The 14,414-nt window shown below is 52.2% G+C and overlaps 1 protein-coding gene across 2 annotated transcripts in view; it reads left to right on the plus strand.

Moving 5' to 3' along the window:
• EMP2 (epithelial membrane protein 2) overlaps positions 1-14,414 on the plus strand; it is a 41,596-nt gene that overhangs the window by 7,011 nt on the left and 20,171 nt on the right. The window contains exon 1 of one of the 2 annotated variants that reach the window (XM_008538358.2): positions 10,803-11,197. The exons of the other annotated variant lie outside the window; for it this stretch is intronic. The gene's annotated coding sequence lies outside the window, so the exon portion shown is untranslated. Of the gene's footprint in view, positions 1-10,802; positions 11,198-14,414 lie in introns of those variants that run through there. 2 annotated transcript variants of the gene reach the window in all.

The raw sequence follows: 14,414 nt of genomic DNA on the forward strand, positions 1-14,414 counted from the left end.
AGTCAGCCATCTCAGCCCTGAGGGTCCCTGGATGACATGAGCTTTCCCTCAACAGCCTGGTCACAGAGGGCAGACCTACACGCTCACCCGGACCCTGGCCAAAGCCATCTTGATTGGCAGATGTCAGGTGTGTGTGGAATGGAGAAGGGCATTCTGGGAATCCTGTCTGCCTTAGATAGGAACCCCCTGTCTAAACGGTAATCAGTTCCATTACTTCTGGTGGTCTTTGTTGGAATGAGGCAAGGGCTGCTGGGGCAGGGGCTGGTTCTCATGAGCACCCAGGGGATCCCCAACATCCCGCACAGAGCTAGGGGTGCAGGAAGTGCTCGGTAAATCTCTGTTGGTGAATAGCTGACATGAGTCACTTTTCAGCAGACCCCAGAGGAGGAGACAGAAGGGGGGCCCCACGCCTTGGGTGAGGAGCCAGCTGGAGGCTGCCCCGGGGTGGGAAGAGGAGGGGAGAGGGGGGAGGGGTTCTGGGGACATGAGAGATAACCGGGGCCCGGCAGCTGCTCCCTCTCCCTCCTGCAGTTGGCTCTGCTGGAGCCGTGTCAGGCCCAAGTGGCATGGTCAGCGTCCGTTAATATCAGTGTGACATGGGGTCACATTCTTCTAGCCCAGAGCCCGAGAGAGGCTTAATCATCGACATGCCCAGAGTGTGGTCTGCACACCGACAGGCATTTGGAGACAGTTTCTATAGCATGCAGACGGGTTACAAACTGTAATTCGCTCATATTTATTCTAAAGTGTGTTACTGAGATATCAATCGCTTGGCTGGTGATGCCGATTTTCCTTTTATGGAGTAAGACACATTTCAAGATTAATCGAGTTCAGCTAATGTGTTGTAAAGACAATTATGGGTAATGAGTCGTAGAAGTGGTACCCAGACAGGGCAGACATAATGGCGTGGTGTGGACACTGTTGGTGTCCTACCCAGGCCCCCCTTCCTGGATCGTGTGCCCCCGCCCCCCCGCCCCAGCTGCCCTGAGTGTTGGCTGTCACTGCTTTCCCTTCCCTTGAGAATTTGGAGAAGCCCCTCCCCAGAGATGCCTGGGAAGTCATGCTCCCCATGCCCCGGGCTTGCAGACCGCACTGTGGTGTACCCACCCAGGGGTGTCCTGGAGCCTGGCCTGAGCGCCCCCTATGTCCATCCCAGGTGCCAATTTTCAGGCAGGAGATGGTGGGCCTCGAAATATTCATGCTTCCTGTGCTGAGGCCCACCCGTCCTCGAGAGCTGGAGGCCATGGGATTCTGAGGGAGAGGAGGACGCTGAGCCTTCTCCCCAGACCCTCTCACCAGAGACTCTGCCAGTCTTCACCACCTCCCCCCTCCTGGGGTCCTTCCTGGTGAGGCCTGGAGTGGCAGAGAGAGTCCCCGAAGATTAACCATCCTTCGCTCTGCTGTGTGCCAGGCACTGTGCTGGGCATCAGGAACACAGCAGTGACCAGACGGACATAAATCCTCCCTGCAGAGAGCTTCCACTCTAGAGGGACAAGACAGAAAAAAGAAGTGGGTGGAGATCACTAAGAAAATAGCCGACCTTATTTAGTGATTTGGAGAAAATGAAACGGGGCTCACGTAGATTGGATGGCCCTGGAGGGCTTCTCTGAGGAGGGGACTTTGGAGCTGAGGCTGAAGGCAGGGAGGAACCCAGTCCCTCCAAGGTCTCAGAACTTTCCAGAAAGAGGAAACGGCTCATGCAAACATCGTGCTGCCCTGAGGGGGAGTGAGCTCGGTCTGTTGGGGAGAAAGAAGGACGGTGGTTTGGGGTACTAACCCATCCCCAGCCATTCTTGTGGGCACTCGGTAAGGGCGGGGACTGAATGGTCCATGACCTCATGTCCTCAAGTAGCGCCTACTGTATACTCTGATTAGTCGAGACAGATGGCTGGGAAGTGGGGTCACATGCTGCCCACTTCTTGGGGCGTCCTGGAAAGCGAGGGGCTGGCTCAGTCCCCGCCCTGGGAGCGAGTGGTCGGTTGTGGCTGCACCTTGGTTGCCTCTGGGCCCTGTGGAGGGCGCGAGGGCTCCTCGCTCAGACCAGCTCAAGGTGTGTATTCCTGACCTGTGGTTTCCACCTTTCCCCCGACATCAGAGGCCGCGGGGGGTCTTGGGTGTCCTGTGGTGTCAGACCTGGGGGGATGGAGGTGTTGAAATACCAGCCCCCAATGAACTCAGAGGTCCCCTGTTTTATTTTTTAAAATCTCTTTTCAAGTGAGTTTTTTAAAGTGTACAATTCAGCGTATTTTAGTATATCCATAGATAGGTGCAGCCATCATCACGGTCAAGTTTGGAACATTTTTATCTCCTTAAAAAGAAAGCCTGTATCCTTTAGAAGTCACCCCCCTATTTTCCCATCCCCTCAGACCTAGTCAACCACAGATACCCTCAGCCTCTGTACATTTGCCTGTTCTGGACATTTCATATAAATAGAATCATAATATGTGGCCTTTTGGGTCTGGCTTCTTTCACTTCCCATGATATCTTCAAGATTTCTCCACGTCCTGGCGTGTATCAGTACTCCATTCCTTTTTATGGCCTGGTAATATTCCATTGTATGGACATAACCCATTGTGTTTATCCATTCATGAGTTGATGGACGTCTGCGTTGTTGCCACCTTTTGACTCTTATGAATAATGCTGCTATGAATATTCCTGTACCAGTTTTTGTTGGACATGTGTTTTCATTTCTCTTGGGTATAAACCTAAAAGTGGAATTGCTGGGTCCTGTGGTAACTCTATGTTTAATTGTTTGAGGAGCGGCCACACTGTTTCCCGAAGTGGCTGCACCATTTTACACTCCCACCGGCAGTGTATGAGGGCTCCAGTTTCTCTGCTTCTCAAGATTTTAGTTCAATGCCTAGTCCTGTCTAGTTTCTGGCTCCTAAGAAGCTTCTGCTGGTGAGATTCCTACAGGTCTAGAGCCGGTTCCTGGGGGCCAGGGCTCCCGGCTCTAAGCGCGGCCCCCCCAAAGGCTCTGGGACAGGCTGGGCCCAGCTGAGTGGGCTGGGGTGGGGCGTGGGAGGAAGGGAGGCACATACTCTGTGGGTCCCTGGGTGGGGACCACCGAAGATGGAATCAGGATCCGTGGAAGAGAGAGGCGTCTCTATGCTGTTTGCTGCAGGGTGGGACTCATGGTTTTAGGTGGCAGCGGACACGACATTAAATGACATCGAATCACTCAGTGGGAAAGTGATTCCCTCTTCAATTCTTTTTCAACTCTTCTGAGTCTCTCTGGGGGAGAATCTTAGTGGGTGCTCACGTGTTTAACGCCTCTGTGACCCTAATTCCCTTCCTTAACCAGACAGAGCAGAGCTCCAGCTCAGCCCTGAGGCAGACAACAGCGTCGAATCAGAACTTGTGAACCTGGGGGTGGGGGCACCATTTATTGTCACAGTCAGTCTCTATTTGTGGCAGCTGATGCTGGTTTTCCATTTTCAGGAGCCAAAAGATTTCTTTTTTAAAATACATGCATTTCTATTAGAGAGTGGGTTTATTTAAAGACAAATATGAAGGAGAGTCCACCGTGGTACTTGAGAAGGTGGCAGGCAAATGACTGAAGTTTGGAAAACCTTGTTCTAAAGTTGAGGGCCCAATTATCAGATGCAGGGCGGGAAGTGGCGAGGTCCCCAGTCCCAGGGCACAGACAGATGGAAACCGGAGGCTATGAAAATAATCCAGGCAGCGGCTGTGGACAGGGGTGACTCTGCAGGCTCACACGGCCCCTTTCAGCCAGGACTGCATGAGTTCGCGATTCTCATTGTGTGGGGTCACTTTCCCAATTCCACGGCGGGACAGTGTCATAGCTGCAGACGCAACATCATCAGAGGTGCCCCAGTCGAAAGGTTGAGGTTTTGGGGGCTGCCTTTCTTTCCGGCAGGGTGACCTTACCGCCCTCGAGCCTGCTGGTGGGAAAATGTCGCAGTGTGATGCCAAGTTCATGGGGATGGCTTCCCAGCTGGCTCAGCATCTGCCCTGGTCTTGAGTGTTTCATGGAGGGAATCCCTTCCTGTCACTTCCCCTAAACCCTCAGTTCAGGGCACGAACTGCCAGCTCTCGGGTTAGTGGGTCTGTATGGGCTGGGTACCCTGATGGAGGGATGCTCGTTAGTCAAGGTTCTCCAAGAAACAGAACCAATTGGCTCATGCAGTTGTGGAGACTGACTGCAGGGTAGGCAGCCTGGAGACCCAGGGAAGAGCTGACGTTGCAGTTTGAATCTAAAGGCCCTCTACTGGCTGAATTCCTTCTTGTTCTATTCAGGCCTTCAACTGATTGGATGAGGCCCACCCACATTATGGAGGACAATCTGCTTTTCTCACAGCCCACAGATTTAAATGTTTCTCTCATCGCCAAACACCCTCACAGAAACATGGTGGCCCAGCCCGGTTGACACATAAGGTTAATGGTTACAGATGCTTTAGGTGAACCAGACACACAGCATTAAGTAAAACAGAGTCCATTTTAAATGCTTCCCTTTTAAATTCCCTTCCACCCTTTCAAGGAGAAAAATCTCAGCTTTGTGTTAAGACGTCTTTAAAACTTCCCAAACACGTGCGATGTCCTGTTGCAGCCAAGAGAGAGAAAGCTGGCCTTGGGCTCAGAGCTGTCAGCGGCTACAGTTTCCAGCTGGAATCTAGTAACATTGTTCTGTTGTCATTGTATTTCTTTTTCCCAGCTCCCTCTGTTTATGGCAGGCAACCCTGACTTTCCATTTCAGTCCCAATACAAGGTTTCCTTTTATAAAGATGTAAGGTTAAAAAGCGAGCGAGCCACTAGTAACATGGGGGGTACACTGGTACGCCTGACATAATGAAGGCGGTGCAGAGATGGCTCGTTTGGGGAAACGTCAACGTAAGCCTAGCAGGGACCGTGTCTCACATGTCCCCACATTGTCCACACGCCCCGAGCTGCCTGTGGTCCTCCTTGTACTTCTCTCTCCCCTGGAGACAGCTCGGTGCTTTATTTCCACTTGGTGACTGCCGCCTGAGAGCGGTGGCCGTGGACAGGAGGAGAGAACCCTGGCCATGTGGGGACGGGAGAGGCCTGGGGGTGGCGGTTCTAAGAAAGCCCTGGACCGTGATGCTGGCCGTGATTGGTGTACATACACAGCGCCTGCCATGCACCAGACGCTGTTCTAAGCGCTCTGGCTCTATCATCTTCCAGCAGTCCTGGGAGGTAGGCGTACCATTGTCTGCCCCATTTTACAGATGAGGAAACTGAGGCACTGAGTGGTTATGCTGCTCGGCTCCAGGCCGGTCAGTCCGGCTCCGCCTGGGCTCTCACTGTGTTTGCACGCACTGCTTCCTGCTCGTCTTCTCCCCTTCGGCCCCTTCCTGTGTCCACTTCCACGGAGCTGAGCCCTGGCTTCCTGGGCTTGGGGCTCCTCGGGCCTGGCTGAATTGTAGGCAGTGATCCCTGGTTCTTAGCTTACCGGCAAAAGCCATCCACAGAAATGACAGCTGTTGTCACTTAGGAAAGAGGAAAAGGCATTTAGAGTGAGTGCCACGGATCTCCTGGGGATTTCTTGAAAGTCCCTGACACGAGATGCTCTGTGAGGGAAAGAACATTCGTAACGTAGTGGCTGTGGGGTTGGGGAGCACCCCGAGTTGGATACCTGCCTCCCACCACGCAGTCATGTTGCCTGCCTGCAGATCCACTACCAACCCTTTCTGGGCTGGGGTGTGGGTTTGCTGGGGGCATAATTCCAGGGAGCTCCCTGGAGGAGAGCAGCCAGCCTGACCTCTAATTGTGGGGTCAGGCAGCGGGCATCGGCAAAATGGCGGTTACTAGGTCTTCAGCAGAAGCTGCCAAACTTGCAGACATTCAACAAGTATTTGCTGAATAACCCTGGGTGCTGGGGATACGAAAAGGAGTAAGACATGGTTTCTGTCTGTGGGGACCTCTGACTCTAACGGATCCATGTCTCCCCCTTCAGTTAGCTCTTGCTGTGTAACAAAGCGTCCCGAAATGCAATGGCTTGGAACAGAAAACCCTGATTTAGTTCATGATTCTGCAGGTGGGCCCTGTGGGCTGGGCTCAGCTGGGCTCTCTCTGTGTCTGTGGTCAGCTGGTGGGTCCTTTGGGAGTTGGCTGGTCTAGGGCGGCCTCCACTGGAAAAGCTCGTCTCTGTTCCACGTGGTCTCCTGCCCTCTGGCAGCCCAGGCTGGGCTTGTCCGTGGGGTAGCTGAGCAGAGACAGTGGAAGTGCGTGAAGCCAGCTGAGGCCTTGGCTCAGAATTTACAGTGTCACTTCTGCTGCCTTTTATCAATAAAAGAAATCACAAGGGCAGCCAGGGTTCGGTGGGTGGGGAAGTCGATTCCACCTCTTAATAGGAGGATTCGATTTGCTGCAATTTTGCTAAAACCTTTTACGCTTATGAACATGGGGGATATTGGTCTGCATTTTTCTTTTCTCTTCCCGTCTTGCCTGGTTTGGGCATCAGGCTAAGGCAGGCCTATCGCATGAGTAGGGGTGTCCCCTCCTCTTCTGTTTCTGGAAGAGTTTGTGTAGAGCTGGCATTATTCTTCCTTAAGCATGTGGCAGAATTCACCAGTGAATTCTGGAGTTTTCTCTTTGGGAAGGGACTCTCGGCCCTTGATAAGTATGTCTTCCTCCTTTGGTTTCAAACTTGAAAGAGAAGTCTAGCTCCATTCTTTGACTTCTTCCTAGCTCTCTAGCTCCTTGAAATCTGATTCCTTCAGTCATTCATTCAAAACATCCTTCTTGAGCCCCGTCTATAGACCAGGCGCTGTTCTAAGTGTTGGGAACAGCAAACACGTGCCAGGTCCCCGCCACTGCAGCAGGAGAGGGAAATGACACCACGCACAGGAGAGCATCAGGTGGCGGGAGGCACCCCGGGGAGGAAAATGGAGAAGGGCTTTAGTTTATTTCACTGACATTATTATTACCAAGTTTGCCATTTGAGCTCTTTTTCCATCCTGATGCCTTTTTTCTGGTCTCTCCTCCCTCGGCTTCTGCTTCCAGTCCCCCCCCCCCCCCCCCCATCTACTCCTGGTTTTCTCCACAGCTGTGCCCACTCCTCAGCCTCCTTCACCGGCGTTTTCTCGTCCATCGCCCATCGCCTCCTCTCTGCCGGCTTTCTCCCTGGGTGGTGTTCTTTATCCGCCAGTGGCTTGTCTCCCAGCCACACACCCGGGACACTGGCATTTCCGTTCCCAGCTCCTGTTTTCGGAGTGACAGCCCCCCTCCCCCCCATGTTTCCAATTGCCTGGACACATTTCCACCATCATAAACCAGACATTTCTGAAACCCAGTGAACTGTTTGCCTCATCCTTCAAGTGCGCGGCTGCTGCTCCAACCCAAGCACGTCAGTGGAAACAGCGTCCACGGTGGCCCACGCGCGGGGCCCCCAGCATCCGGACCCCTCAGCCCCTCTGCGGGCCTTGTCACTGCCACTTGCTGCAGAGCTCTCCAGGTCCCCGCCTGCTGCCCACCGCCCTCTTCCTGCCTGAGTCCAGACCCTCATCAATCTCACCAGGGCTGCACCACCAGCTTCCCCCCAAACACCCGCTTCTAATCCATCCTCCAGACTGTGGGATGTTTTTTCTCTTCTAGAGGCAGATCTGATTATTTTCCTGCTTAAAAGCCTTCCCCATCCCCCTGCTGCCTCCACTTATGATGCTTCTGTGCCTTGGAGCGTCCTGCTCCCAGTGCCTGCAACAGCCGGTCCCCGCGGCTCTGCCTGGGAAACCGCCTATCCCTTGAGACCCAGCTTAGACGTCGCTTCCTCCAGGAAGCCTCTAAAACTGCCCTACCCCAACACAGGGCTCAGCACAGCTCCCTCGGTGTTTCCACAGCACATGTGTCGTTTCATGTTTATTTATTTATACACCCCGTTCTTTGTGTACTGGGCAGCTCCCAGGGGACACGGAGCCTGCCTGACTCATCCATGCATCACCAGGGCCCGGTACATGGTGGGTGCTCGGTGAATGCTCATGGAGTGAATAATTGCTCCATTTTAAAAAAATGAGCCAGAGGCTAGCAACCAGAAAACTGCAGTCTGAGCCTGATACCTGGATGATGTGGACAAATCCTTAACTTTGACTTCTCGCCTGCAAAGTGGACCATAGTCCTTGCCTACCCTTACGACAGGGCTGTCACCTCACTGGCAGGTGTTTACCTTACGTTCACTTTCAGCCTGCAGGACTCGTGGGTGACTTTGTGTTCTCTGCTTCCCTGTCGCCAACTTGCTCCACCGAGCGTGTCCCAATTCCTGGGCCCCAGAATAATGACACTTAGCAACGGCCAGCATCCAAAGCCACATGTGGCCCCAGGAATTTGGACCGATCTCCTGATCAGGGCTTAAAGTAACAGGACCTCAGAAGGGAAGAGAAAGCTCAGACAGGATGGGCCACATGGTGATTTCTCTGATGCCTGGTTTCAAATCCCAGCTGTAGCCTTTACTAGCTGTGTGACCTTGGGGAAGTTGCTTAACTTCTCTGAGCCTTATTTTCTGTACTTGTAAAATGAGACTAATCATAGCACCTACATCAGAGTGTTTGTGTGAGGAATGAATAAGTTAATACATGTAAAGAGCTCAAAGAGTGCCTGGTACACACTAGGCAACAAAGGTTAGCTATCATTATTGTTGATGTTGTGGTTATTCCAATGGATGAAAGACTCAGGCCTGGATATTCCGGGCTGGCTGCTGTCCAGATGCCAGGGCAGGAGGCTGAGCTGACCTCTGCCTTCCTGAAAACAGAGGCCAACGCCGCTGTCCCCTCCGACTGCTGTGGGCGGTGGGAGGGGCTTGGGTTCCAGCCAGCCTGGGGTTAAGCTGCCAGCTCCAGTGGGCCCTGGAGTCCCTCTGGCAGTGTGGCCTTCCCCGGGGTCAGTGCCCCAGGCTCCCTGGCCTTTTGAGCGGGAGCTGTGGGTGGAGCGCTTCTGGGTGGGGGATCTACCCCGGGCCCCCAGATGCCAAACATCTCAGGTCTGTTTGGAAAGGCCCCCCCACCTTGGGATTGTCCTTTTGCCTACAATTCCGGGAAAAGGCTCCAGCTCAGGCTGAGAACGGGGCCGTGGTTTAAATTGTAGGAAGAACGCCCGAGGGTGGGACTAGAATCGGGTGGGCCGAGGGCCCAGCGGTCATCTTAACATCGTGTTCTCTCCCCGCGGGAAGCAGCTGGCTCCCCCTCCTGCTCTCTCGCATGGAATGGCGATGGCACAGACGCCGAAGCAGCTTCCTTTAGCAGCAGCTGCGGGGCTGGGCTCCCGGCGGTGGGGATTTGAGTTTTTATGAAGGGAAGGGGAGGAGGGGACCCTTACACTGCCCGACGGCAGGTCCTGTGGCTTCTCTTCACCGTTAGACCCTGCTGGTGATGTCCCACCGTCAATGGCAAGTCAAATGTTGCTTCTGGGGGAGGGCGGGCCAGTGAGACACTGGCAGGGCTTTCTCCACACCCAGGGGTAGATGTGCGGCACACACACACACACACACACACACACACACTTCACGCCAACATTGGACCAAGGCATAGCAGGACAGCATTCCTAGTTAAGAGGCGGCAAGGAGATGCCAATTCATGGCTGTCCTGTTTGTTATCGGAGGTCTAGATGGACATTTCTGGGAGTACCATCCCTCATCCCGGCAACTATCAGCCTTTAGAACCTGAAATTCACTGAGCCCCGGATACTCCATTCTGTGTGCAGAACTTCCATAGCCTCCCCTCCCCCGACAATGCCTTGCCCCTCCCCCACTCCCTCCCCTTCCCCCTCCCGCCCCTGCTCACTCCAGTCCTGTTGCCCACAGGACGCTGGCTCCTGCACCCGGAAACCCATTTGCTGCTCCTCCCATTCCAGTTACCGATTCTTTTTCCTTAAAAAAAAAAAATTAAGTCTTTAGTTCAATGTCCCGTGTTCTCTGTTGTTTTATGTGCTTCTTTTTATGGGCGTTTTATAGACTGGGGAGTATTTAGGCTTCAATCTGAAGACACCGTACCAGGGTTCCGACGGTGCACGTAGGTCAAGCTGGGGGGCCAGGTGTTGTGTTCTGTGAGATCCAGCTGAGTTTCTGGGTGGAAAGGAGGTGCATTGTGATAAATGTAGAAAACAGAGCTGAGTGCCTTCGACTGTGGCTGAATGAGTCCTTTTGGCGATCAAGGGAAAAGCTTTATCAACAATCCAAACCCGTCTCACAGTAGATCCGTAGAGACAGCCCAGGCTTCAGCTGGGCGGTGAGCTCCCAGGGTGGAAAATGCAGGAGACTCTATTTTCTGTACAAGTGCAGACTAACGCGTAGTTCTTAATCAGGCCCAACCACGTCGCAGCTTTAGCTGAAGGCACCGTGCAGACAGGCCGCCTCCCCAGATCTCTTCTGCCTGGTGCAAAGCTCGAGGGAGACCCAGCCAGAGGGAACGGATGCAGAGGTGACCGGACACTGCCTGTGCCCTCTTGCCTGATTTTAATTAGGCCACCGTGTGAGCAGGAAACAGGATGGTAGAAATATGCCCTCCATTTGGAGTTGGAGAACCAGGGGTTGGCGTCCCAGCTCTGTGAACTTTGGCACATTGCCCGAAGACTTTGTGAGCCTCAGTCTTTCATCTGTAAAAGGGGATAATGATACCCTGCCCGGCCAGCTTCACAGGGTTGACACGCAGATCCAATGCAAGACACGCTGTGTAAACTGCAGCTCGACCTTTCATCATGAGGAGTTTCATTTCACGTGGGTTGAGCCCTCTGGGCACCGCCCCCCCGCCCCCCACCCAATCCCGCCACCGCCAACCCGGGGATCCGCTTTATCTCCTACACGTGTTGGGGTTGTGCTGGCATCCTGTGCCCTGCCCACAGTTAGAGGCGAATTTGCTGGTCTTCCCTGCAGAATGCTTGTCTTGCTGGTCCCGTGACAGCACAGCTGCTGAGGCTGCACATGGCAGAGAGCAGAGGAGGACAGAGTTGGGAGAGAGGGACTGGGTGGATCGAGGACGCCGTGAAAGATGAGTCTACCCACAGGCTTGTAACTGAAGCCGTACATTTACTCTGCATCTGGGGTTCTGCAGGGCGAGAGCTGGAATGATCAAAGATTGGGAAGGAACTGAAGAAACGTGGAAAAGAGATGGGGCCACGGTGGTGGTGGGGGGGCAGCTAATAAAGCTAGGGAAAAGAAGAGTTTCTCCAGAAAAAGAGGCAATCACAGTATACTATTTGGCTCTGCAGTGTACGATGCTGACACGGTCATAACGTAAGTGATAATTACTGATGTGAGCACGACAAGGCTGTACAGAGATGCTGGGTGAAAGATGACTTCCTAGGCCGGAAGTCAGTGATGTTATTAGATTAGATTGTAGATGCAGTGAGGAGCTGGAAGTGTGTGCAGATGGTTTGGAAACATGGAACCGTGGGGGGAGAACAGCTGACAAGGTTAAAAGCGATTGCTTCTGGGGATCGGGACGGGGGTGGGGAAGAGGCTGTGGGTTTTTGTCATATGCCTTTGGTTTGATTATCTTTTGTTTTTTTTCTTAATCATCATGTGTATTATGTAGATCAGAACCCATTTTTAAAAGAGAAGTTCTGCAAGTCTTAAGACTCTGATTTCTGGACAGGAACTTGAAAAGCTCATCTGTTTCGGTCTCCCACCTTCAGACAGGTAAAGGCCCAAACCCAGGTGGCCTTTCAGGACATCCTGCTCAGCCCCTGAAGGAATTGCCAAAGGAAAAACAACACGGTTGATACTAGTTGATGAAAGCAGTGCTAGAAAGTCACAGAGGCCTTTGTGAAATGGTCGTTGGCTGTTGAAAGATTCCCTTGCACCCTCTGAGGGGTCTCCCACTGAGGTCGAAAGGGCAGTTGGAGTGGGGCCAAGAGACCCCCTGGTCCTGGCCTTGCTCCTGCTTTGCTGTGGGATCAGAGCAAGTCATGGCCCTCTCTGGCCTCAGTTCCACTTCTGGACAATAGGGCTTTGAGTTTTCTGAGGGCCTTTACGGTTCATTTGTAGGACTATAAATGACAGCAAATAGCTTTCTGTGCACCGGGCACAGCAGGGCACAGAGGGGGAGCTAGATAATAAGCGAGTGAACAGATAAGGTACTTTCAGACTGTGAGAATCCTCTTAAGAAAATAAGCCAAGGGGATGGGATAGAGAATGATGGGAAAGACAGTGCTGGAGGGGGCAAGGGTCCTTTATGTCGGGTGATCAAGGACGCTTCTCTGAGGAGGAGATATTTCAATCGAGACCCAGACAATGCGAGAGAGGGCCTGCTGAGGGTGGAAGGGAGAGAGTGCTCCAGGGGACTGAGACCAGGCCGGTCCCGCAGAGCACAGAAGCCCACAAAGACAAGGGGAGGCAAGAGGGATCAGCAGTCAGTATGACAGTTTTTGAAGCGAAGATAAATTTCTGCGAATGGCAAGGATAAATTCGATGCCACCCTGGGTTTGGTGGGCCGGCCTTCATCCAACATCTTGCCCGGGGAGTTGTCTGATCTTCACTATCTCCAGAGAGGGTCCCAGAGTCCCTGTGCAGGAGGAAGACATGCCCTGCGTGTGTTGTAGGAAGGAGAAGGCACCCCTGGGAAGAGCCCTGGGAGTGGCGGAGGCTGGTCTACATAGGCCAGAACTGTGCTTCCAGGAGAACTAAGGGATGTTAGTCAAAGACTTGATGTGCAGGCTTCACCCACCTGGCCACACACAGAGCTGGTCCAGTACCTTCACGCTCTGAAGACCCTCTGAGGATCAAGGCTGGCACAGCACGCTCAGTGTCCAGGATGCTTTGCAGTAAATTCAGTTTAAATTGAATTGAATCAGATTAAGAAATTAAAAGTAAGATCAGTTTAACGTACATATCCTTTGACCCAGCACTCCCACTTCTAGGAATCTGTCCTTCAGATATACTAACACGAGTGTGCAAAGTGCAAGGGTGTTTATTGGCAGCGTAGTTTGGAGTGGCAGAAAGTCTGGAAGCGACCTAAATGGCCATCAGTAGGGAACGAGTTGAGTAGATTGTGGCAGAGCCAGACAAGGAAACACCAGGCAGCTATTCCAAGAACAAGATGGATTCATCCGTGCTGGAAAAGGATGATCTTGGAGGGCGTTATTAGATGAGAAGAGCTAGGTTGGAGGATGGGCTGTCACCTCCACACCCCTGCCCCCCACTAGCCCTGGAGCCCCCCCAGCCAGGGGAACTGGGGCTCTGTGAGAGCAGACACACCCACTCCCCAGTCCAGGGAGGAGGTAAGGGGAAGGGCAAAGCCTGTGCCGTGGCCCTTGAATGGCTGAGCTCCATCGATCCAGAAAGTGGACAGTGGGTGCCCCCTCCAGTCAGGAGCGAAGGAGTGAAGAGTGGGGCATGAGGCCAGAAGTGTTACTCTGGTGCAGCTCCCTCCACACGGAAACGTGAGGAGTGGGGAATAAGTATTTCCACTTAACAAATATCTCTGGAAGGATGCACAGGAAACTGGGGAGAGTGGTTCCCTGTAGGAAAGGACCTGGGAGACTGGCGTCAGGGTAAGTGATGACGGGAGACTCCCTTTGGTGTAGAGATGCAGGAGTAGGGGGTCATTTTCAGTCCCTCCTAAAGGGCTCTCCTCTATTTATGAAGACCTCCCTCCAATGCCTCTGGTGAGGCTGCTAGCAATGCCCTAGGTACACAAGGTCTATCTTTGATTTACCTCATTTTGTTTTCCATTGAAGTTTTGAATTCCAGGCATCATCACGGGAGAGTGCTAAGTAGGTGACATTTATTTCTCTATTCCCTAACTTTCCGGGACGCCCAACAGATCAAACCAACGTCTAGTCACCCTAGAATGCCCCGGGCCTTTCTCTTATTCTGGACTCAAGCCCTTACTTGACCTCTTATAAAAACTTACCCTTTTCTCTGAAGAGCATTATTCCTAACATCTGGAATTCCAACTGAAATCACTCCCAGGTGTTACAGCAGTGCCTCCCAGACGTTGGGCATTGGAAAACCACCCTCAGAATTAGTGCCAACACCAAGGACCACCTGTTCTTTTATTTACATAATATTTTTATTAAATGACTCACTTCTAAAATTTCAATAAATTTGTTTTAAAAGGATACTTTATACCACAGCTATAAACGGTATTACTTCTTATAAAAAGAAAGAACTTTAAAAATAAATATAATAAAATCTAAAGTGTTGTTAAATTCTAACTACACACTATGGCCTCCCCAAAGTTCTGCTTTTTCTTTTTGCTAAAAAAAAAAAAAAAAGAAAGAAATTGGATATCTCTCAATCATCTGGCCGCCTTTTGATCTCATATCTTTGTGAAACTCTGGTGCTTAGAAACTTTTATTCTTTACATATTAGACTTAAAAAGAAGCCCAGAGAGTGATGTCAGCATCATGGTGGAGTGAGCTCTCCCCTTAGAATCTCCCCTCTAAGATGCTGTGAAAAGGACATTCATGTACAAACAGAGGACACTCACGCAAAACACAAGACATCT

Source organism: Equus przewalskii, chromosome 12 (genome assembly GCF_037783145.1).
Source record: "Equus przewalskii isolate Varuska chromosome 12, EquPr2, whole genome shotgun sequence".
Classification (NCBI taxonomy): domain Eukaryota; kingdom Metazoa; phylum Chordata; class Mammalia; order Perissodactyla; family Equidae; genus Equus; species Equus przewalskii.